The sequence below is a fragment of the Megascapheus bottae genome, chromosome 6 (genome assembly GCF_031878675.1).
Source record: "Megascapheus bottae isolate mThoBot1 chromosome 6, mThoBot2.hap1, whole genome shotgun sequence".
NCBI lineage: Eukaryota > Metazoa > Chordata > Mammalia > Rodentia > Geomyidae > Megascapheus > Megascapheus bottae.
In genome coordinates this window covers 46,830,076-46,855,916 of record NC_143514.1, presented here as the reverse complement: position 1 = coordinate 46,855,916, position 25,841 = coordinate 46,830,076, and the positions used below count along the sequence as shown (strand labels likewise).

Sequence of the window (25,841 nt, the reverse complement as noted above, 5' to 3'; positions counted from 1 at the left end):
CCTGGTTTTGTCCTATTTTCCCCAGGGCACCCAATTACACTTCATTTCCTATGTGGTCTTTTCTTCCTTTGAACACTGACTTGAAGGCTGGATGGAGGTTCTGAATATGTGCTCTGCAGATATTAAAGTCCTTCACTAGGTGGAGGTGGGGTTGGGGGTGGGGGGGGGGAAGAGACACAGACTCCAAGCTGGGTTGTTTATAAATGGGCTTTTCAGGTTTTCATTCCAATTCAGTGTCTAGCTGAACCCTGAAATGATTTAAGATGTTTTCAGGACCCAAAGTTAAGAAACTTTATCTTCTTTGCTACTGGAGATTACCCACTCACCAGCATCATTCTTGCCACACAGATCCAAAGGCCACACAATTAAGAACGATGGGATTTTTTAGGGCAAGAGTCTATCTCCTTTGTGGAGGATGAAAGATTTGTGGACAGACTTGGTCTGATCCTTTTTTGTTTCTTCAGCATAGTGCTAAGCACAAGCTTATAGCAGATGCTAAACATTAATACATATGAATAAGAAGTTAACATGATAGATGGATGACATCGTTTTCCAATCTCAAAATGGGCTCTAATTAAATACATTTATTATTAATTCAAACCTGTGATTCTGAGCTTATATCATTTCTTTGAAATGAATTACAACACTGATGGGCTTTCTTATTTGTGTAATAGAGTTATGCTTCCAATGGTCGGCCCAACGTGAGAATTTCCATCCTCTGCACAATGTGTATACCAAAAAAAATGGCTCTCCACAGCTTCCTGGCCTAGCAACACCGTGTAAAACACCAGCAGCCTACCTTTAGCTCTTAGAAGGTCAAATGACTTCTGATTTTACAAATAACAATTTTTAAAAACCCAAGGTGGGTAGAAACACAGTGACTTGACCATGGTCATGAAGCCACAAAGCTACCTAGGTTGAGCTGAATTTATTGCACCTTCCCTATGAAGACTGATCATTTATATGCACGAAAGAAAAGTAACCCACATCAGTTGGGGCTATAATAGACTTAATGGACTCAATTAACTCCCAGATTCCTGTGTCCCAACGAAGACCCAGAAAATCTAAGAGAATGGGAGCCAGAGCCAAATTGGAAAGGATAATTGCTCTAAATGAACAGTGCTGGATTATTATAGCCTGACCTAGCTTCCTTAAAGCTTCAGGAACTTACTAACTGAATAACTGCCTATGCCTAGCACTCACTGAATTAAAATTATGGGTAGTTTCAATGGATCAGGACAGAAGAGGGCCTTTAGAATTATTATTTAAATGTCTTTCAAACTTGTCAACAGCAGTAGAGGATGACAGCCCGCTTGCTGGTGGGCACTCCCTTCCGATATCAACTGTTCACCAGGGCTGAGAAGTCTGCATGGCTATACAAGATGTACTGTGTATCAGTATAGAAGTCTTTTAAGTTTTGAAACTGAAGTGAAAAGAACAAATGGCAAAAGGTTTAATCCATAAAGCTTGTTTCAACCTAAAGAATCCTCAACACTCATGATGAAAATGATACAGTATGTGGCCCATAATGGTTGAATGAAGAAAGATTACAAGAGATCATCTAAAGCCTAGCAAAGAACACAAGCAGGGTTTTTTTTCCACTATGACACATGGTGAATCTATACCTGATCCTATATGAAATGATAATACTCAAGCACTCCATGCCAATGTCAGTCCTTTAAAAAAAAAAGCTGAGAAGTGTATTTTTCACTTGTCTCTGGTTAATAATAACATCTCACACCATTCCTTAGAGACTTCCCAAGTGCAGGCCCTAGATTATCTAATGCAGCCTCGGTTGCTTATTTGAGACATTCCTTGTCACATGAATCCGGTGCATTACTACTTAGTGATGTTGCAGGAAGGGAAGCAATCATAGCTGTGGCTATTGAGACACATTACACTATTCACACACAGGGCAATCAAGAAATGGGATTTTTTTCTGGCTCAGGCACTGACGCTGATGTGACTCAAACCTAATTTTCTAGAGGATAGCACAATTCTTGCTGATTTTGAAAGATACATGCACACTGTTGTGCTTCGCAGACTGGCTTTCCAGAGTCCATGGGAAAACAATCTCCAAACATGAAAACATCAATGCAAATGGTTGAAGATCTCTTTGATTTTTACAAAGCACAATAACCCCAATACCCAGAAAACCTGCCTTCTGACATGATGGGAAGTAACACAGTGAAGTCCTACCATGAGGTGCTGAATAATCAGAAATGTATAAAAGGATTCCATTATGTGCATGAAATGATTTACCTCTCCACTCAACTGCAAAAATCTGGCATTTCATATACATTAAAATGAAATCTCCCAGAGAAACTATTGCATTTACATCATACGGTGTAAGTACCTAAGCAATTTCAGCATAACTATATATAGGAGTCTCATTTCAGATATATTTCTATCTGGTTTTGTTTTTATCTTCCCCTGTAAGATCTCTAAAATGTATCTCATATTGGTGGCTGCTAAATGTTTACTGAATGTCTAGCTCAAAGTACTTTTTCCATATGGAAAAAACCAAAACAAATGAAAAGTCTTTATGCACAGAGGTCCGCAATATGGAATAAGCGAGAATATACACCAACAGTGTTTTGTCTGGTAAGCATTGTCATTGTGAACAGGAAAGTAAGAACAAATGAGGATAGAGCTCAGGTAAGGGGAGAATAAGAGGTTAGACAGAGACAGTCTGTGTGCCATACAACTTCTAAGCTGACACTAACCCACGCTTTACAGGAAAGATACAAAGAAGAGGTGTATGAAACCCTGGGGTGTCAAAGTGGGCAGGGATCTTAAGGACGATCCTTTCAAATCTTTCCTTAGTGAAGTGTCCAGGAAGGCCACATAAGTAGATAAAGAATACTCTAATCTTCTGACTGACCTGAGACTAGAACCTATACAGTTGAGAACTATCCTAGGACTCTGCACAGCCTATCCATGCTTCAACTTTTACCCACACAGATAACTCACACCAGCATAAATGAGTCAGCAGAGGTGACCACTGAGCTTTACTAAGACTGAACTCTATCATTTTTTTAAATGCAGAGAGCCTATCAATGGTTCTAGTAAATGTAAAATGACTCATGGCAGTTGTGTAAAGACATTATTACACAACATGGACTTGCAAGCTTCTAGGCTGATCATGTATGACCTCTCTTACCACAGTGAAAATGAAGTTAAAAAAAAACAAAGCGAGATAAAAGTAAAAGATCCCTAATTCCACAATATAGTAGGTTTAGGACAAAAAATGAACTGATACCCATGAGGTCAATCTCATCTCTTGTAGCTGGGAAATATTAATTTGCTGATTTGCTTTATGTTGAAAAGTTGAGAGGAAAATGAGCATAAATGGCACTGCAATGTGTCAGTTACTCTTATGAGGCTGAGCAAGAACTGTTAAAAGGAAACTGCTTTCATCTTTTCCAAAGAGCTGAATCTGAAAATTGAAATACTTGCAAAATATTTCCTATATGGACTTTACTGATTAAATAAATCGCTTCATGCTTTTAGAAAAATCTGATGTGTTACAGTCATGTATAAGGGCAGGAGTCCCTTTTTGTAATTACTAATAGGTATGCTTTAATTACATCGGTAAGTTCCAAGATACTGCTGCAATACACCAGCTGGAGACTGAAATGCCTACTCTTGATCGAAATCCTAGATTATCTAGAGTCTGACATGCAAATCCCATCAGCTTTGATTCAGATATTTCTAAGAAGGGGTTTAGGCAATATATCTTTTACCTAATTCATAAAGAAAAATAATCACAATAGACACAGCAATCTACTTACATAGTTAATTCTCTAGGGCACAGTTACCTACTCCCTAGAGGGAAGGAATTAGCTTGTGAGTATGCAGTCTTAAACCAGACAGAGCAGGACCAAATGGAATCTAAACATTCCAATTTCTGATAATTGCAATCTGAATGTCAAGACCACAAATAGATCTTCTCATTAAAAGTGAACTGACAGCAATTTACAGACAGAAAAACCCTGTGAATGTGCATGTTCCCCAAGCCTCTGTCCAAAATAGGAGCTTCTGACCTTGCGTCAATCTTAAAATGCTGAAAGGAAAAATGTGGAATTTCAGATTGTGTCTAGGATTAAAGGAAAAAATCAGAAAAGAAAGATAAATGTTTTCTTTATGTCTGTATGTAGAAGTCTCAGCCTAGGGCCGGGAGTTTGGCCTAGTGGTGGAGTGCTTGTCTAGCATGCACGAAGACCCAGGTTTGGCTCCTTGGTACCACATACATAGAAAAAAGCCAGAAGTGATTCTGAAGCTCAAGTGGTAGAGTGCTAGACTTGAGAAAGTCCAAGGACAGTGCTCAGGCCCTGAGCTTAGGCCCAGGACTGGCAAAAAAAAAGAAAAAAGAAAAAAGAAAAAAAAGAAGTCTCAGCCTAAATCCATGCCACCCTTTCTATCATATCAGGCTAAGTTCACATGGTTCAATAGAGTATAGCCACATGGGCTATTTAAATCAAAATAAAACAAAGCTCTCTCTGTGTGTGTGTGTGTGTGTGTGTGTGTGTGTGTGTGTGTGTGTGTGTGTGTGTGTAAATAAGTGTGCCAGTACTAGGAACTGAACTAGACTCAGGGCCTTAAGCTCTCAGTTGGCCTTTTTGTTCAAGACTGGTGCTTTTATCAATTGAGCCATACCTCCACTTCAGGCTTTTGATTAGAGGTAAATGTCTCACAGACTATGTTTAGGCTGGCTTTAAACTGTGATCCTTTAGATCTCAGCATCCTGGGTATCTTACAAACATAAGCTATTAGCAACAGGCTTATGTTGTTTTATTTTTTAAATATATATTCAATTTTTCAGTCATGCCAGGTATACTTTTAAATGTTCCACATCTAAACATGGCCCATGACAATCATATTAGACCAGAATATTTCTATTGGCACTGAAAAGTTTGATGGAGCATTCTGGTGGTAACCCTGTACACTACTCATGTGAAATGCAATTAGTGTACTAATCAGAAAAAAAAGCTGCTACAAAAGAAAAAGATTAATGAATAAAGATGTTAATCAGAGTTGAGATACCCACCATAGCATTATTTTTAATAAAAAGGGAATTAGCAACAATTTAATTCTACAGAGGGAGGATGTAAATTACAATCAAGGCACGAAAATAAATATGTTATATGTGCTGGAAGGACATTTAGAACAGGTTTATTAAGGAGATGTGAGAAGAAAGTAATTTTTAACAGAAAGAAAAATAGGAAAAGTAAAATGTTTGTGGCAATAGGAAGAGGAAAATAAATCACAATAGCGATTTGTTTAGTGTTTTCTATGTGCCAAGTAATGTGCTAAATGCTTGCATGCATTAGCTGGTTAAATAGTCAAAAGAATGGATGAACTAGATACTATTTTTTATTTCCATTTCACAGAGGAGAAAGTAAATTTTTGGCAAAATAAAGTCAATAGGACATTGGAGGGAAACTGGTGCTAGTCTAGCCTCTAGCCTCAGACTATTGCCCATTTATATTCAAAATACAAACTATGATTTCCACTAGGGAGAAATAGTAAAAATTACCCTCTCTCCCCCTATTAATACTTCTCAAAGCTTTCCTCACTAACTAGACAAGTAATTTCTAAAACAAAAAGACATTTCACTTGACTGTGGCCCCCACATGGTTAACAGGATACTGCAGCGTGCCAGAGGTGCCTGCTTAAAACGGGTTAATTATAAGCAGTAGGAGCTTTCATATTCTGCCGCAGCTTCTGTTCAAATCTAATTTCTCAAAGTATATTGCTAGACACTAATGAAAACCCGAAGAGACACACGCATTCGGGAGATGTATAGCCAATGAATTTTCTGTTGTTTTTATACTGAACAACTTTTTTTATATCCCAATGTTTTTATGCCAGCTATGAAGAAGATAAATAAATATTTATGATGTTCACTCAATTCCACAGTAACTACTAAGTTGCTTGTATTCTCAGTATGGATTGAAATGTGCATATTTCAGAGGCTTGGGAGACTCAACCCTAAATGAGAAAGCAACACAACACTGTCATTATGCACTCTAAGACCACTCATTTGACACACTTGGAGGAGAGGAGCCCTGTAGTCCATAAAGGGCTCAGATGCAAATTTCAGTGTCACCCATCAAAGGCACAACAGAATTACCATGGACACAGGCCCCATTCAAGCTCTTTCCATGAATCAGCAACGTTTGATCAATAAAACACAAGTAAGGTGATTGAGGGAACAGATATAAATGAGGACCAATTTCTACAATGTAACTCTCCTGCAGAAACTCTGACATTTACCAAAAAATGGCTCCAATTTATCCCTTGATATATTGACTCAACTTCCACTTGAAGGAGACACATGCAGTCACACCTGACTAATTATACAGAATAGGCCACCCAATTCGCCTGTGAGTAATGCAGATGCTAAAAAATAAAATATAATAATAATAATAATAATAATAATAATAATAATAAAACAGTCCCCAGCCGAATTATCTTTAGTCCACAAAATGTTTTCTATTTTGCTATGGAACTGGTTTCATGCCAGATTTTTAAGCAGAGGGATTTTGTTAAATAAATACGATTTTCTAAGTTTTCCTTCCAAGTTGTTCCTGCATTCCCTTATGGCACCCACTGGCTGGAGATGAACAATGGCTTCCTATAGCCTCATCTTGACTGGTTCCTTTAGGAAGCCTGAAATGCTTACAAAAGAGCGCCTGTGCGACCATTAAAATACACCACATCCGAAACACACAACCTCATTCACACAACTGTCATTCTTCTTAGATTGCTGGTTGACACCAGTCAACAAGAGAAATTAGGACAGGCACTATCTTACCTCTAAGACTTGGAGACAAGATGATGTGGGCACTCTCGTTCTGGCCCTACTCACCTTTGTAGCCTTACTTTTCCTGGTTTCCATGACCCCACCATTTTCACTGACTTCAAATCACCTACAAACTTGTGCATATTTCTGCCTTTTTGATGGCTTTCTGATCTAGAGAGTTGATTCTGGGTCATCTCCAGCAGATCCTGTGTGCTTTAAGGATGGCAATAGTTTCGGCCATAGTTACCTTCTGAATGCCAGCAAATTCCAGATTCTTCATCCATGAGATCCCCATAGTACTTAGTTTAGAGGCTGGCAAAATCTATCTTTCTTTTTTTTCATATATTATTTATTGTAAGTAATAGAAGGGTTACATGATATTTGCCAGATAGATTCCCATACATTGATAACCTTTCACATGTCTTGGTCCCCATTTCACTCTCCCCCACTCCCACCCCTCATCTTGTTTTCCCCCCTTTCCTATCCAATTTCAAATAACCAAATACAAATATATCCGATATATCAGGTAACAAAGTGAGATACTGTAACAATATGAGATAACCAAGGGACAGCAAAAGAGATGAGAGATAACATAGTACCTTAACAACAGCAATCATTCATTATATGGCTTATGTTTCTGTATCCTAGAGATCCTTTCATTTAGCGTCCTACTATATGGCCTTTTGTATCAAGGTTTTGCTCTACTGCAAATCTCTGCTAGGAGAGCCCAAGGTTTCTACTGATTATGACAAGTGAGGGAAACCATTGAGCCTAAGTTCCTTTGAGTCTGGCTTACTTCACTTAATATGATCTTTTCTAACAAATGGGGGGGAGGATGTCATTCTTTCTGACAGCAGCATAGAATTCCATTGAGTACAAGTACCACATCTTGTTGATCCACTCATCAACTGAGGGACATCTGGGTTGGTTCCATATCTTTGCTATAGTGAATAATGCTGCAATGAACATTGTTGTGCTAGTGGATTTAGTATGTCCTTGTTTCTGGATGGTTGGGTAAATGCCAAGTAGTGGAATTGCTGGATCATAGGGGAGTTCTATGTTTAGTCTTTTGAGGCACTGCCATACTGCTTTCCATAGTGGTTGAACGAGTTTGCACTCCCACCAACAGTGTAGTAGTGATCCCTCCTGGCCACATCCCCTCCAGCATCTGTTGTTATTAGTTTTCCTGATCCTGGCCATTCTAACTTGAGTGAGGTGGAATCTTAGAGTTGTTTTGATTTGCATTTCTTTTATGACCAGAGATGTTGAGCATTTCTTCATGTGTCTATAGGCCATTTTTGTTTCTTCTTCAGAGAAAACTCTCTTTAAGTCTTTGGCCCATCTTTTAATCTTTCTTACTTTTTACTCCAGTGAAAAATTTCTGGCTAGACATATGCTTACTATATGTCTATTTGTGTTTTCCTCAGCATTTCAGGATCTTGAGGGAGAAAGGCTATATCTTTTTATATAGCTATGCTTATGGGAGCCTAATCTTGTGCCAAAGACCCTGTAGCTTCTCAATAAATACGAGGAAATAGATGAAATGATAAAGCATAGCATCATTTCATATCAATATCTGTGTGTGTGTGTGTGTGTGTGTGTGTGTGTGTGTGTATGTATGTGTGTTTGTGTGCACACGTGCGCTGGTCCTGGGGCTTGAGCTCAGAGCCTATGCATTAAACTTCTAGGCTCCAATCTGCACTCCAGCACTTAAGTCACAGCTCCATTTCTGGCTTTTGTTGTTGATTCAGTACAAAGTCTCATGACCTTTTCTGCTTGGACTGGCTGTGAACTGCAATCCTCAGATCTCAGATTCCTGAGTAGCTATATTACAAGTATAAGTGACCAGCACCCAGCAAACTATTTATCCTCCTCCTTACCATCCTCATCATCACAAGCATCAATACCACCAACCATGTCTCTCTTTGATGCTTCTAACAGACCCAGGACATACAATTTGTAGGCCTGGAAGCCAGAGACCAAACACATTGATTTCTGTGGTATAAAGCTAAAAGGCAGCCAAAGGGATTCAAGGGGGTAGAATCCTGCATAGTGTGGTTATTCTATATTCTTCCACTCGTTTATATGTTGTTTAGGTCATTTCCAAAAAAAAGTCATCACCTCATCAACACCCCTATAATACAACTCAAAGACAGGTAGATTCACAATACAGAGGGAGCAGAATTCAATTCAGGCAGTGGCATGCCTGACATCTTTACTTGCAGAACATATCTCATTTCTCATTCCTCTGGAGTTTTCTGTAAGTTATGGATTAATAAACTTTGACTATGAACATAGCTTTATTAATCTTGCAAAATATTCAGAAAAAGAATGCCATTCTATTCCCTTCTAAAAGTAAATTACAGTGTGTAGGGTCCCATGTGTGCTGAAAAGAAATAAAGTTGCTTTCTGCCACAAATGGCATTGGTGGTAGTGGTAGCTATCCCTCCTCAGTCAGGCTTGGAATAAATGAAATATCAAGATGCTTCCTACCCTGTAAAGACAGCAGGGCCTATTGGGGCCACACCTAGTTTCATAGGAGAGAGACATTTAGAAAGAGTCATGGCATTAGTTCAGGCCCCCTAGCCAAAATGAAAACAACAACAGACAGAAGAAGACTGCCCACTATCATTCAACTATTGAGTTCCCTTTGTATACTGAAATGTGTCCTTTTCAAGAAAAGAGCACTGTCACCTTGTGTAATGGATTCCACTTTTCTGAAAGGGGCAGGGAGGGAAGAGAAGTCACACTCGGTATCACAGTATGCAAGGTGCATGGTTCTAATTTTGATGCTTGAGTTAGTTCTTTCAATCTATAAAACAACCCTATAAAGATCCATTGTCCACCAAGGCTCAGAGAGTTAAAGGTCTACCCTTGGCCAGAGAGCTAGTTATCAACTAGATATTTCATTATCCATCAGTGAAAGGAGCTTGTATTACCCAACCTTTCTGTAGGCCAGACTTGTTCTGAGGAACGTCTGGAAAGAGATAGCCAGACAGCAAAAGAGCTAGAAGAGAAAGAGAGAATGAGAGAGAAAGAGAGCTTTAGCATAAGTGTGGATTGTGTTCAGACATAAAAGATTCCACACAAGTGTAAAATTGCTACATCTGAAATGTGGATTTACCTAATTACCTACCACCTTTTTTCTTCGGACCCCACAATCGAATGCTCAAATGCATGCACCCAAAGAAACAGACCACAAGGGTCATTTGTGGCAAAGGGAAAATAAATGATTCCAACTATACAATAACACCCTAAGGACCTTACAAGGAGCGCCTCTTGGCAGCCCCCTCAGATGAGTGAGCAGTTCTGGCAAGCTTCCAGGGCCCATCAAGCTGTGGTTTTCTACTCTTCTGCAAGGGCTAAGCTGAGCAGCATGAGTATTTCTACAACTGCGTGCTACTGAGCCACGTTTCCAATCATCCTCTCTCTGACATGCTGAAGTACAGATTTATGATCCCTCATCCAAATTCTATGCTGTCAGATGAGTTTGGATGGCAGAATTCATTCTGGATTTTAGAATGGAAGAATATACTATATCCTACACATGTGTTTTGGATTCTGTCTAGCACGCATGCTAGTATAGGAGCACTCTTCCTTAGCTTTTACACTCAAGGCTAGCACTCTACCACTTTAACTACAGCTCTATTTCCACACACTTAACCTTTCATTTGTGAGATTGTGAGATCCCTACCTAGGATTGGGTGTCATCTTGTAATCAAATTCATCACTGCTTTCGGAGGAAAATATATGGCTATTTGCCACCCGGAAAGATTAAATATAACTCATAGACAGCCCTACGTCAGTTAAGGCTAGGCTAAGTATTGTCACTCAATGAATTACTTAAAAAATCCTGAGACTTCAGATCCTTTCAAGTTCCAGAACTGAAGGGACTACAGGGTCCTACAGTATCCTTCTGCTCACAAAGATGCCCATCACTGACTGAACTTGCCAAGCAAGGAATTTGGAATGATTCATTAGGAACAGAGTCCTCTCTATTTTCTGCTAGAGAGGACAAGTAGGAAGAGGTGGGAGAGACAGGAAGGAAGAATGAGGAGACAGTCCAAAATTCTGCAATGTCAAACACTCGTTAAAAGGAAGCTATCCATATACCATGTAAGGACATTTTGATTGGCATATGCTAACGGATTTGTGTGTATGCATACTGTAAGATCCCACACCAGAAAGTGCCTACCTTGTTTCCCAGCCCATATAGTTAAGTGACACCTCACAATAACTTCATTGCATAGAAGGCAGTCTCTTGGCTGCTCTGGCAAGTACTATAGGAAACTGATCCTGAGTTGGGTGATTCCTAGCTCCCTTGTCAACTGACTTTATAGGGCAGGCTAACGGAAGACAGGAGAATGCAGACGCTAAGACATCTCCTTCCCTTTCTCTCTTTTGGCTCCAAGGTAACATCACCTGAAATGTCCACGTCTCCCCCATGATTCTAGACCATCCCTATGTGATATGCCCTTTTCCCATGTAGCTTCTGGTGTGCTTCTGACAGCGCCAAATCCTGGCTTTCGTTTCACTGTTGTCTGTCTTCCAGGTTGTACCAGCCCCCCTGAAACCTCACCTCTCTGGCTCTGATAAAACCACATGCTTCCTTATGGTCTGCATACATAGGCATGCTGGCTTTCTGCTCTTTGCTAGTGTTTTTATCCCTAGCTTCTTTATTACACTTTCAGCTCTTCAAATGCCTTTATAATGCCACATGCCTGTGGTTCAAGCCTTAATCCTAACTACTCAGAGGCTGAGATATGAGGATTGTACTTTGAAGTCAGCCCAGGGGAAAAAACAAACAAACAAACAAAAACACCTCTTATCTCCAATTACCTACTTTAGAAAGCCTGAAGTAGAGCTGTGGCTCAAATAGTAGAATGCTACCCTCAAGCAAAAAAAAAACAAAAAAAGGTCAAAGACAGCATCTGGAGTTCAAACCCCAGGACCAGCGCGTACACACACACACACACACACACACACACACACACACACACACTTATAAGTAGTTTCCAGCATTAAATTCTTCCTGTTATGCTGCCTTGCATAACTCTCCTGACGAGTGTTACTAATAAAGAATATCATTGAAATTATTTATTCATCTATCAGAAAGAATGAGATTGTACCACTTTTGAGGAAATGGAAAGACTTGGGAAGAATACATTAAGTGAAGTAAGTCAGACCCAAAGAAAGGTTGCATGGTTTTCCTCACTTGTAGTCACTAGAATATGCCCATAAACCCTTAAGAAACCATGTTGAGCGGTATGTAGGTGGTTACAAATGAATTAATTGAAGTATAGTGAATTTTATAGACAGCTCAAATAGTATAATTTTGTGGAAAGACACAGTCAAAATTCAACAAAAATAAGTACCAGGAAATGGGTATTTGCAAGGGAGAAGACAGGGGAAAGGGATGGAAAATGGAGGAGGGCACAGGATAGAGAGGAGAATGCAGTCAAGAACTCATATATATATATATATATGTATATATATATATATATATCACAAAAAATAAGGAAAGTAAGGGGGCGGATCAAATGGGGTGAGAATGTTGAGAGGGGTGACACTAATCAAGATAAACTGCTTTGTTAAGGGGAACCTTTGTTAAATTAACCTTTGTTAGATGGAACAACACATATTATTGAAAGATATGATTAAATTCTCCCTGAGAACTTGGGTGGAGGAAAACTGTGGCTGTATGTTAAAGGATCACATAGAGACATGCTTTTACCCCTAACACCACAGGACGGCAGAAAATCTGTCCTAATTTTAAGCTACCTGCAAATGATCTCCCAGGCCAATAAATAAATACCTGAATGACTATGGGAGTTGACAAGAAACCAGAAAGTCTCCTCTCCACTACTCCCAACACTCACTCCAGGCTGAAATGATATACTTATCATATCAGAGAGAGAGAAAAACACATTATTTTTTTCTAGTCCCAGGGCTTGAACTCAGGGCCTGGACACTATCCCTGAGCTTCTTTTTGGTCAAGAGTAATGCTCTACCACTTGACCCATAGCATCACATTCAACTTTTTCTGAATAGTTCATTGGAGATAAATGTTTCATGGACTTTCCTGCCCAAGCTGGTTTTGCACTGTGATCCTCAGATCTCAGCCTCTGGAGTAGCTAAGATTAAACAGGTTTGACAGAGGTGCTGGGCTCAAAATACATTCTTTTTAACTGGTCCAAATAACAGGTAACACCCATAGGTTTTCATAAACTTCTTTTGATTTGATAAAATTTGGATGGAGCAGAGGAAAAGACAAGCAAAGTGGTGGAAGGAAGAAAAAAAAAGAAGACAAGAATCCAAAGAAAGGGAAAAAAGCAGCATGTAGGAATATAGATCTAGAAACATGCCTCAAAATAAAAGGCTTAAAGAAAGCTTTACTTTTGTTTTTAGAAGCACAAAATTTGCTACACATTTACTACCACAAGGGCCTCCACTGCAAAGGAATTATATCAGACTTCAAATATGAAAGATGGCACGAATTTATGATGAACTTCATAAAGCCAAGCATAAAAATCATGAAATGCAGCATCTTCAAGGAATCTTAGGAATAAAGAAGAATAACGAGCCTAGAACACACTGACCGATCTTCCTTTCCTCTCCTCCTCACACTGGTCTGGGTACCAAATCAAGCACAGAAAATACCGAGCCATAGTAAACGCTCATCCTTTCTTCCTAACTCCCTATCATATAATTAGAAAGGAATCATGTGATGTAAAACTAATAAATAACTTGAAATTTTTAGTTTTGTTTTGATGATGCTGGGGTTTGAATCCAAGGACTCATGCTTACAAATCGGGAGCTCTTCTAGTTAAACCATGTCTCCAGTTGCTTTATGGACTTGTTAATGATTTTGCCAGTCATGGGGCTTGAACTCAGGACCTAATCATTGTCCTTGATATTTCTCAAGGCTAGAGCTCTACCACTTGAGCCACAGCACCACATCTGACTTTTTTCTATGTATGTGGTGTCAAGGAATCAAACCCATGATCTTCGTGCATGCTGGGCAAACAGTCTACAACTAGACTAAATTCTCAGCCCTAGACCGGTTATTTTTGAGGTAGGGTCTTGCAAGCTGAGATAACAGTCACACATCACAGTTCAAGATGAAATCTTGTAAACTTTTATACCCAGGCTGGTCTCAACCTACAACCCTCTGAATCCATTTCTAAAATAGCTTGGATATCAAGCTAGCACAAACACACTTAAATGAAAAGAAAATGTATTTTTCTGTCAGTACTGGGTCTGGACCTCAGGACCCGAGCACTGTTCTTTAGATTTTTTTGCTCAACTCTGGTGCCCTGAGCCACAGATCTACTTCCAGGTTTTTGGGGGTTTTTTGGTGATTAATTAGAGATAAGATTATTTGATTTTTCTCAGCCCTTTCTCTTCCATGTGTATTTTATAATCACCTTTTAGAGTTTCACAAAAATAATCTTGTGATTGGATTTGTATCACATGGCTGAGGGCAAATGACCTCATTATGATATCCTATCCATAAAGGTAATCACCCTAATTTCTTTTATGAGTTTATAGTTATTTTACAAAAAGGGATGCATTTTTGCTACAGGCTTTATATGTCTGTTGGCTGTAAACACTGCCTTTAAAAAAATAAATTGTCTTTAAAACAAATTAAAATTGAAATTAATAATCTTTCAAAGTTTTGGCAGATGCTGGTGACTTGTTCCTGATTTAAGATTAGCTATTCAAAAAAAAAAAGATTAGCTATTCAGGTAGCTGAGATCTGAAGACTGTGGTTCAAATCCTGCCTAGGTGGGAAGTCAGTGAAATTCATCTCTCATTAAACACCAAAAAGCTGGAAGTGGAGCTGGAAGCTGGGAGAAGTACATGAAACAGAACTGTCCTACCAAATACAAAGCCTTGCCATTTAAAAGATACAATAATAAAGCTTGGATTAGGCAAAAGGATGGATAAAACAGACACCTAGATACAGGACTAATCATTCCTACCTCATAGCACGTATGCATACACACATGTACATACACAAGCCACATAAATTATAGAATCTAAATGAGATTGGCCAAACTATGAAGCATGTAGGAGATAGTAAAGAATTTGTTTATGATATCAGAGTAGAAATAATCTTTCTTAAACATGACACAAAAAATGACAACCAGAAAAGATGGATAAATTCAACTACATTAAAATTAAGAAGTTAGATAGCAGAATGTTGGCAAAAATCCAACTCCAATGTGCTCTATAAGTCTATTTAGCTTCCCAAAGGAATAAATTACAGTAACCTTGCTGCATTCCTCGGGAGTGTTTTCTAACAGTACATAACTATCCTCATATTCAGCATATGGTTGGCCAATCTTGGCCTTGATCTACAATTGGATTACCAGCACTTCTGGTTTAACCTGAGTATGTTTAAATGGCCCTAGTTTACATTAGGAACATTTGTAAGTATGCATGGAAGACTGCTCAGAATACCATGGCTGGCAATTCAAAACAAGCACCACCATGTAACATTATCAGTGCATAAACTGGGAAATACCATGAGCAATGTCTTCTCTTTCTCTGTGCACTTTCTGTTATGCTGTTAGCATTCACGTGGCAAACTTCCCTTTTGTTCTACTAACTTCTGGGTTTTAACTAAGAAACTGGTATACCCAAAGAAATACAGAAAACCCTAGGTATGTAACTTTAACATGATCAGCTTCTTCCCTGATTGAGAAGCCAGTCTATATTCTCCTATATAACCATGGTTTAGGACCAAAGCCAATTCCAGTGTGCCTGTAAATCATCTACTTACTCCTCCCGTGCCTTCTTTACCAGTATTCTGCCATTCACCTTCAAAGGATAAATACGGAAAAACATATGATTATACAGGATACATAGGATAATAAATGCATAAAATAATAAAAATGAAGAGTGTCATCCAAATATGATTTATGTTTTAGATGCAATGAACTTTTTCAAGAGGATGTCCCTAACATCTCAAGAGAGATGTCCTATGATCATCAAATTAGCTGATTATGACATTCTGTTTTCACTTAGTGACACTAGGATTTGAACTCAGGGCTTTGTACTTGCTTGACAGATGCTCTAACACTTGAACCATATCTCCAGCCCATAAGGCTTTAGTTATTTCTCAGATAGGGTTTGGCATTTCTGTTTAGGATGGCTTGGAACAAGATTCTCCACCTTATGCCCTATGCCTAATGCATGAGTTGAAATGGGATGTTGCTAATTCCCCCCACCACCCCGGGCTGTCATAGAAATATGATAGTTCTGATCACCAACACCAGAGTAGCTAAAATTGAACACATAAACTATCTTCTTCTCTTAGTAAGTTAATTTTTGAGATCTTTAAGGATAGGATGCTCATGAACCTTCAAGATACTAGATAATCAATAAGCAGCATAAACTTCTTTTTAGTTTTCTTTTTGACTGACAGCATTTGGAATTACATCTTTTCCTGTAACAGAAGTGATGAGCTCCACAGAATCAATTATTTTAACGAGATAGATTTGCGTAAGTAGTTATTATTGATAATAAAAGATGTCAATAACACCCAGAAGTGACTTCCCACAGATCATTGTTATGACCCATTTCCAAATCCCTGCTAGGATATAAAGAGTCGCAACCAAAAATGGCTCCCAGAATCATCGATCACAAAACATTTAATACCATCTATGTGAGACACTATAAACTGAACTGTTTTACTCACATTAACTTAATGATCCACATGGGACAAGCATGTATTTCACTCAGTTCACCTCAGCAGAAACTTATTGAACATCTACTACATTCCACACTTAAGAGTTTTATCTATTTTTTTAATGAAGCCAAACCTCTTCCCTCTAAGCAATTTATACATGTACTTTCTTTCCAGGACAATTACTGGATACACGCGTATTTTAAAGAATCAGACAGAATGATGTATATTAGATTTAGAATGGTGATGACATATCTGGATAGGAGAAAGTAAGATGTGGTTGTGAATTACTTACACAACTATGTGTTCTTAACTGAGTGGTATACACTGTCATGGTTCTACTGTTCTATTGTTTAAGCTTTTTACAGTTCTTAAATATTCGATCTGCTATTTCAAGTCACCCATTTGAAAGCAAAAATCCTAAATATGCCTCTGCAAACATTTTCTTCAGTCTTCCTTAGGTGTAATCGACAGTCATTCCTTAAATTTAAGTGTTCTGTGGTGCTATGACTGTGACCTTACAGTTTCCCTAAAGGCGCTTGTGCTAGAAGGCCCTGTTGCCAGGTAGTGATGGTACTAGGAGGGGTAAAACCTTTAGGAGCTGGGGGTCTAGTGGAAGGCAGAGTTGGGTCATTTGAGGCCTGGAAGGGAAGCAAGTGACCCTGTCCCTATCCACTTGCTGTTTCTTTCTGTTTCCTGTACACTGAGAGGAACCACTCTGCTCCACTATACGTTCCCTGGTGAGGTTCTGCCTTACCATGGACCATAAATCTTTCCTCCTTCTATGTAGGTTATTGCAAGTAGTCTGTCAGAGATGGAAGGCTAACAAATATCTATGTCAAGCCAATGTAGAAAAAAATTAATGAATTGAATGAGTTTCTCTACTGCAGCGAACCTCTGGACCTACAACACATCAGTAAAGGCTACCATGCACTAAGAGTGGGATATGCAACTTGGTGCTTTCCAAAAAATTGTTGAGCAGAGAACTTTTGATTTTTGGTCCTTCTAGATACAATTCCTTTAAAAAATATTCACAAATGATCCTGGGGACCAGGGTTTCCTGGTACTCCCACTTCTACCTCACATTCTATATAGTGACCACACCAAACTGTGTCCACCTTAGGGTTAGTAATAAAAATATCATGTCTTACTCCCATAGTTCTTACAGTCTGCACTCCAGTACTACCTCTCTCCGTCTCCCTCTCTGTCTCTGTCTCTGTCTCTCTCTGTGTGCGTGTATGTGCGTGCGTGTGTGTGTGTGTGTGTCTATGTGTGTGTCTGTCTGTGTCTGTGTCTCTCTGTGTCTCTGTCTCTTTTTCTCATATGCCAGTACTGTGCCTGGAAATCAGGCCCTTACACTCTCCTACTCTCCCTTGGCTTTTGTCCATGGCTGGTGCTCTACGATTTGAGCCACTCCTCCAGTCTAGATTTTTGTTGCTTAATTTTAGATAGAATCTCTCAGATTTTTCTTCCCGGGTTGGCTGTGAACTGTGATCATCTAATCTTAACCGCTTGGTCAGCTAGAAGTATAGGTATAACTCTGGTTTCTGACGGGACTCCCCAGAATCACTGAAAAACCTCTACTCAAACTTCAAGACCCAGGTGAACCACGGGATTTTCTTTGAAACAGTCCCCATCTGTTTCTTCTCTGGGATGAAGCTTCAGAAGCTTCAAGGGCCAGGCAGATATTTTCTGAATGGTATCTCAGACAATAGTAGTTATTCATATATAAGGCCAGGTCCTTTGATGGAGTACTGATTCTTTGCATCTTAGAATCTTCACAATGTTTGGCACAGAGCCAGATCAGGCACCAAATGTGTGCTTTAGTAAACATGAATAGTTAGATAAATGGTGTTGATGTACATGTGCAGATTTTTCTTTCTTAATTTTCTAGAAATCCTCTGTATGAGTCCATTTTCTGTTTGTGATAACTATAAATACAGACTCTGCGAGTTTTAATGTAAAAAATCCTTCTCTTGGCTCATGGCTAAAGAGATTTGAGGTCTAGGGCCCATATCCAGAGATCACAAGGCATGACACAGTGTGACAAAGAAAGCACTTACATGAGTTTCCCTATTGTCACTCCTTCATGGAATGATATCAGGATTCAATCATGGGGGTCCCAGCCTAATGACTTCAATCCTAATCACTTCCAAAAGACCCACCTCTAAAGGCTATATGCATATTTAACATTTCCAGCTCTCCATACCTCACCTACCTCACATTGGAAATCCAGTTTCACAAATTAAATTTATGAAGCCTGGACAGACAAAAAAAAACCCAAACTGCATCCAAACTACACAACTGTAATGCATACTTTTAACTTCCCACAACTTGATTCAGTTGTTACAGTACTAAGAATACAAACAAGTAGACACAAGAACTCACTCACACACTGAGGTGGAAACAAAAAAAGAGAGAGAGAGAAGGAACAAAAGAGATAATTCAACTGATTGATGAAACAAAACCAATGGATGGTGACCCAGTCTAGAGACAGAGACTGACCACGAGAGTCAGAAATGATTATGAAGCAGATACATGGGATCAGAAGTTTTGGGAGACTAGTCATTGGTGGTGAACACGATTCACCTGGGTTTCCTTTGCAACAGTCAGAACTCTCAGAGTGTCCCGTCCTCATTTTTATCCTTCTTAAGATAAGCAGTGCATCCTCACCACCACAAAACTTTCACTGAAGTAGCTGTGAGCTCTCCTATTCAGCAGAATTTTATTTCTGTTGTTCTTTCTCTTTATGAGTATCCCCCACTGGCATAGTAGATTGGCTATATGTCAGGTTCAAATAAAATAAAATAATAATAATAAAAGCAAGATGGCAATTTCTTTCCAATAGAATATGCTACATATTTCATGAAATAGAAGCCAGAGGAGTTTTATGATTCCTGAACCAAAACCTTCCCATCTCTGAAGACTAAATGGAAGAAAAATACAAAGAGACTGTCACAGAAAAAGAAACTGAACATTTGTTCTCCAACCTCAGGGAAATGTTCAGGTGATTAATTGTCATAATGGGTTGCTCTGTTTTGTTTTGTGTCTACATGAGTTCATACTCTGATGTGCATTCCATAGATGGAGGGCAGTGCTAGTTTTCATGGATATAAATGCACATTTCCCACTGACACTATTTTTGCAGAACAGAACGTCGGGCTGGCTCATGCTTTGAGCCTGACAGCCTCTCCCCTGCCAAGTTTTATTTATATTTTCAAGCCACTTCTCTATCGTGGCACAGGAGGCAATCTGGACTAGTGAAAGGAGCATTGGACCAGGAGACCAAGAAGTAAAGTCACATATCTCCCTGAGTCTGGCTCCTCCTCCATTCTGGTTTTTGCCAAATTGATTAATTGGCTGCAGACACTATTCAGGTGCTGGAGTGCCTGGTTAGCAAGTGTGAGGACCTGAATTCAAATACCAATATTACCAAAAAAATCTATTAATATCTAGAATTCAGTCAGTCCTTTTAATTTCCTCCAAATAATTGCAAGACTAGCACAATGGCATGGATATTTTAGGATGGTACATGCTGGTGCAATTCTTTTTCACAATGTATGAATATTCAAGGAAATGCTCCTAATTAAACAGAGCAAAAGAAAATGTGAAACATGTAAAACATGTCTCTTCCTTCTAAGCCCTGAATAGCTAAACAAACACAGAAAGGGTGTTGTTCCCTTAATAAAGGTCAAAGGGAAGGAATTTTATTTCATTTTCAGTGTAAGTATGGCTAAGTTTGTCTATATTTCATAGCAGCCATTGTTCTAAACACTTAGTATGTTAATGCCTGCCATCTTCAAAGTTATTTGTGTGTGTGTGTGTGTGTGTGTGGTGGGGGGAATCATGGGGCTTGAACTTGGCCTGGTCACTGTCCCTGACTTCTTCAGCCCAAGGCTACCATCCTACCCTTGAGCCAAGCCCCACTTCCCATTTTCTAGAGGTTAATTGGAGATAAGAGTCTCAGGTCCTTTTGTGTCTGGGCTGACTTTGAACTAAGATCCTCAGATCTCAGCCTCCTGAGTAGCTAAGATTACAGTTATGAACCACTAACACATGGCAGTACTGACATTTTATTATAAAGAAAATCAAAACCCAGATAACCCAGATGAGCTGGTGAAGGCCACACAGCTTGACGAGATAGGGCAAGTGCAGACTCAAGCCAGGCAATTCAATGCCCAAGTCCAACCTTCTTACCAGTTGCTCTGTTGTCTATATTTGGAGCATTTCTGCTTACTGCAGCTTGTAACTGATAACAGCACTAATGAAATCTCTGCATTCTTAATTAGTTGCCCGATCAATTATTTACTAATTAATTACCTAATTAATATTTCACCAATAGATGTGAATCCATATCAACCAATACCTGTTAGAAGCTATCACAGAGTCACCAGTGTGCAAAATGCCTGCTTTCAGTCCAAGACCTTGCGATAAATAAAGCAACATCTGTGTTGATAGCATATGAAATTGGGAAAAAAATCTGTAGCCTGCTTTTGCAGGATGTCTTACTTTTTCATTATTCCCCATTCAATTTTAAAACCACTCTGGAAGACCACCCCTCCCCCCATCAAAAGTCGTATTGCATACAGTTAGGGGGATAAGAAGACCCTGGACTCAAATTGGTGAGTTTAAATTCTGCTTTCACCCTTTTATTTCCTAGGTAATCTTGGGCTAGTTGCCAAATCTCCTGATGCCCTAGTTCCTTTATCTATTAAACAAGAAAAAAACCCAAGCCTTTACTTCCAGGGTTATTTAAAGATTAAGTAAGCTAATGTATGCAAAGTACTTAGAAGGGAACCTGGCTAATACTAAGTACTCTATAAAGGTTATTCTTATTTTTATGACTATGAGAGGTGACTTGCCAAACATCACAAAGACAGGTAGTAGTTGGATTCAGTTCTGGCCTTCTAATTTTAAATGTCATCTTCTTTCCTTAGCAGAATTCCATGCTGTCTACTACTAAAGCATCCTGCTATAGACAAAACTCAATAAGAGAATTTTCCCTATAAAAAATGCTCAAAGATTTATAAGGTAAGAAATATTGTCCCTGTTTTGCAGGTGATAAGACTGGGGTTCTAATAAGTGAACAATTCTTAATTGTCTCACTAGTGAACTTCCTTTTTTAACTATTAAATGACTCTATAGTCAGGTCCCATGTTGAAAGTCCAAAATAAGATCTAAAAGTTCCTGACAGCATTCCTTAATCTGTGCTATTTTTAGAAATATCATTTAAGTCTGGCCCTAAGTGGCTCATGCTTATTATCCTAACTACTTATGAGGCTGAGATCTGAGAATCTCTCTGTAGCCAATAGGAACAGGAAAATACACAAAATCCCTGTCTCTGAATAGTTATCAAAAAGCCAGAAGTGGAGCTGTGGCTCACATGATAGAGCATTAGCCTTGAGCAAAACAGCTCAGGGACAGCTTCTAGCACTGAGTTCAAGTTCCAGGATGGGCATACACAAAAAAGTGCCATCTAAAAGGCATCAATTGCATTTTTTTTTGCTTTGTTTGCTTTATTACTTTGAAGAAGGATTAAACCTCAGTAAAAGCAAAATGTTTGAACTGAATAAGTTATCAAAATGAAATGCTGCCTCTGACTACAGGCTGATTCCAAGTATCAGGGATCAATAAAACCCAGTCTTTACATGGCCATGGCCATTCACCAAGCCAAAAATCTACCCAGTTAAGAAAAGGATGACTTTGAAAGGCAGAGAAGCAAAGAACATCTTCCTCTCTGGCTCAGGGAAGAGAAAATGAACAATAAGTGATACAATCTCTGCCCTACAGCCTTACACAATGGTGTGTCTTTCAAATGAGACATACTAAGAAACAGTGAAGGGAGCTTCATCAACAATAAGTAATTTTTATTCAGATTTTATTGTTGAATACAATGAGCATGATTAAATGTTTTAGATATGCCTAAGCAAACCATCAAAAAGAAAATCCCAACTAAAAATCCGCTTTGGGGAAGAGATTTAATTGCTAAATTGATGTGTAGAACCAAATCCGGACTGGAGAGCTACACTGTCCCCAAGAATATAGTAAGGACGCCTCCACAAGTCCCACCATGGCCTTTTCTCTCCTTTTCTCTCCACCCTTGCTGATGCTGCCAGCGCTGCCAAATAGTTACAAAGTCGGCCCTTTCAAACCACCGCATTTTGAACTTCCTAAACCTTTCAGAAAGCCTCTGTGTATAGAAAAGAACAATAGTGCTTCAAAAGCCATTTCTGTGAGTTCTCCAATACTCCATTTGAATTGCGAAGGTTTCAATCAAGGACATCAGCAGACAATTTCTGATTGCTTAGAAGTTGACTTTTATACGGCTTTGATTAGGTCGCCCTTCTCAATGGGAAATCAAGACAATCTTTGATCCCTTTCAGTTTGCAGAAGTGCCACCAAGCCTCCTCCGGATGCGAAAGAGATGGGGAGGGGTACTGACGTTTCTCTACTCCTTCTACCTTCTCTCTCCCCCTCCTGCTCAGTTCAGGCCGGTACTACAGGGTTGCATCCAGAATCTCTCTCCCTCACCAGGGAGATCATGAAACAATGGGTGCTAATTCAGGGGGTGGGGATGGTTTATAAGTGTACGGATTTCCCCAAGACCTATAATTGGCACATAAATGTACAAACGTGAACCGGATAATTAGGGGGTTCTACACGTAAGCCACCTTTAATTGATGTGATTACTGGAAGTGTCGGGAGGTGTCGGCGGAACCCCCACAAGGCCTTTATTCAAAACCATCAACATGGGAAAAAGTGTCTGGCAGGGGCCAGCCGCGGGAGGGGGAGCAGAAAGGAGGGAGGAAAAGTCCCCAGAGGAGAAGGCTCAACCCAAGGTCCACCCCGGAGAGGGCTGGGTGAGTATCTTATCAGCCTGGGACGACCCCTCTAGCTCACCGATCGGCGTGCGCAGACGTGCAAACGCCCCGGCCGGCACCGACCCGCGCGGGCACGCACACAGACAGTCCCGGGGACACTTCCACGGAGCGCACGGATGCCCGCGCCGGGGCGCTCTCCACACTGCCAGCCGCCGCCGCGAAGCGCCCGGCGGTCGCCAAACGCCCGGGGGCTTCCCCACCCCCATCCATTCCTTCACACTCCCGTGCCAGGCCGGCGGAAGTGCCCCGGCAGACCCCCAACAATGAGGACTTGTGTGAGGCCGGGGCGGGGCGGGGTGGGGGGGTGGATAGTTTAGGGAATCTGGCGAGTCCGTTCCGCGAACCAGCGGCCCGGGTTCGCCACGAAGCTCTCTCCCTCCTCCCCCGCGTCCTCCCCGGCAGAACCACCACAGATTTACACAAAAGAAAAAAAAAAGGGGGAGGGGGACGGGGGAGACTTTAAAAAGTGCAGAGGTAAAGAGGCCCCGTCCACCGGGGGCCGCGGCCCGGCCGCCCCTGGGCTCGAGGAAGGTTACTTTGCGGACTCCGCCGGCGACCCTAGCCGCGCGCCCTTGGCTGTGGACGGGGCTCGTCCACGGCCCCCTCCCGGCCCGAACCACCGGGACTGAAAAGTTTCCCCCACTCGGGAAACCCTGGGCTTTCCGCCTCGGAGACAGAGTGTGGACTGCAGAAAGAAGAACCATGCGATGGGGAAGAGGGGGGCGTGAGGGGGGAGGAAGTAACGGGGTGCCCTCCCCCCACTTCCCGGTCGGGAATGGAATAGGAGACACCGGGCAGCTAAGAGATGAGAGACGGCGGAGCCCAAGAAGGGCTGAGGTCCCAAAAACCCGAGCTCTAACTCCGACGGCGCCAGCGCCGGGCCCGCGGGGGCGGGGGGGGGGAACGGGATGGATTCGGTCTGGGGGTGCAGGGGTGGGAAGGGGGGGGGAAGGTGGAGAAGCTGGGCTCCCGGTGATTCGGGGGAGCTGGGGTAAAGGCTGGAGCGGGGCAGAAGCCTCGGAGATGGCTGAGGGGAGATCCGCAGGAGGGGGAAGAAGATTTTACCGGGGCTCCCGGAGAGAGACACCAGGGTCTCGGGGTGGACAAGTCTGGAGAGAGAGTGTGTAGCGAGTGTTCTGAAGTGGGGGGGGGTGGAGAAGGGACGAGGGGTTCAGGAGGGGGACGCAAAAGTCGCCCCTTTTCTCCCCGCAAGTGGAGGGAGGGGACGCAAAACTGCAGCAGTCGCCACCCCGCAGCGTCTCCAGCCGAAACTCCCGAGAGGCGCGCGTGGAGACCCGTCCTCCGCGTCCCCGCGGGGCACCTGTCCGAGCTGCACTCCGGGGGGCCCCACCTCCCCGTACCCCCCAACCGTCCTCACCTCCGCTCGCCCCGAGCATCCTCCTCCTCCGCTGCCGCAGCCGCCCAGGAAGCGGCTCCCCATACCCGGCGGACGGCGGCACTTCACGCGCGCTCAGAAGCCCGGGGAAGCCCGGGCGAGCGCAGAGCTGGGTCCATCCTCCCCCGCCGCGGTGCCTCGGGCTGGCGTCAGAGCCGGGGGAGGAGGAGCCCGCCCCCCACGAGGACCCGCCTCCTCTCCCGGCCCCCGCCCCGCCCCGCCCGGCTGGACGCGGATCCCGCGCCCCCCGCCGCGCCGCTCACCTGCCAGCTCCCGGGCCGCCACCGCCGCCTGGCCGCCCTCGGAGCGCCCCGAACGCCCCGGCCTCCGGGCTCCCGCTCCCGCCGGGGCGCAACGTGCGCAACCTGAGCGCGCGCGAGCTCCCTGAGCTTAGCCCCAGTCGTGGTGGCGACGAGAGCGAGAGAGCGGGGGCGCCTGGGCTCGCAGCCGCGCCTCCGGAGCCCCGGCGCCGACTCCCCGTCCCAGCGTGGAGAGAGGAGCCGCGGAGAGCAGGGGCTCCCCGCACCAGAAGCGCCGGCAGGGAGGGCGGTGGGGGAGTGGGGGAGAGAGGAGGGGATCACAGAGTATCCAGTGTTTGCGCCGTCAGCAGCCACAGCCCCCGCCAGGCTTCCTCTGGCTTTCCCTCTAAGGGTCTAAACAGACGCCTACAGCTAAACGCCCCAGTGTGTCGGGGGTGAAATCCAGATGGGAAGGGTGGTCGGAGAGGTGTCCTTTCCCCCGCGTCCCCTAACTAGAGGGGGCGCCCTGTCCTAGCAGCCAAAGGTGGCTGGGCGATTTGTACGACCGTACTGCAGTTTCTTTCCTGGGCTGTACATGAGGGCGCCGGGAAGGAAGATGGTTTGCACTTGTCACGTTTTCCTCAGTCCTAGAGAGGCCCCAGCCCCGGGCTTCCCCTACTCTCCCGTCGCCACCCCCGCGCGCCATTCTTAAGGCTTGGAGTAGGCGATCCTCAAATCTGAACCTGCACGGAAGTCTTCAGAATACACACAAGCTATTTATTTCTACTACTCAAGACTCCAGCTTACAAAGATCCTAGGAGGA

At 42.1% G+C, this 25,841-nt stretch overlaps 1 protein-coding gene across 4 annotated transcripts in view; it reads right to left on the bottom strand.

Moving 5' to 3' along the window:
- Nucleotides 1-25,841, bottom strand: part of Dab1 (DAB adaptor protein 1) — a 592,785-nt gene that overhangs the window by 376,183 nt on the left and 190,761 nt on the right. For 3 of the 4 annotated variants that reach the window (XM_090334746.1, XM_090334742.1, XM_090334744.1), the window contains exon 1: nt 24,762-24,899. The exons of the other annotated variant lie outside the window; for it this stretch is intronic. The gene's annotated coding sequence lies outside the window, so the exon portion shown is untranslated. Of the gene's footprint in view, nt 1-24,761; nt 24,900-25,841 lie in introns of those variants that run through there. 4 annotated transcript variants of the gene reach the window in all.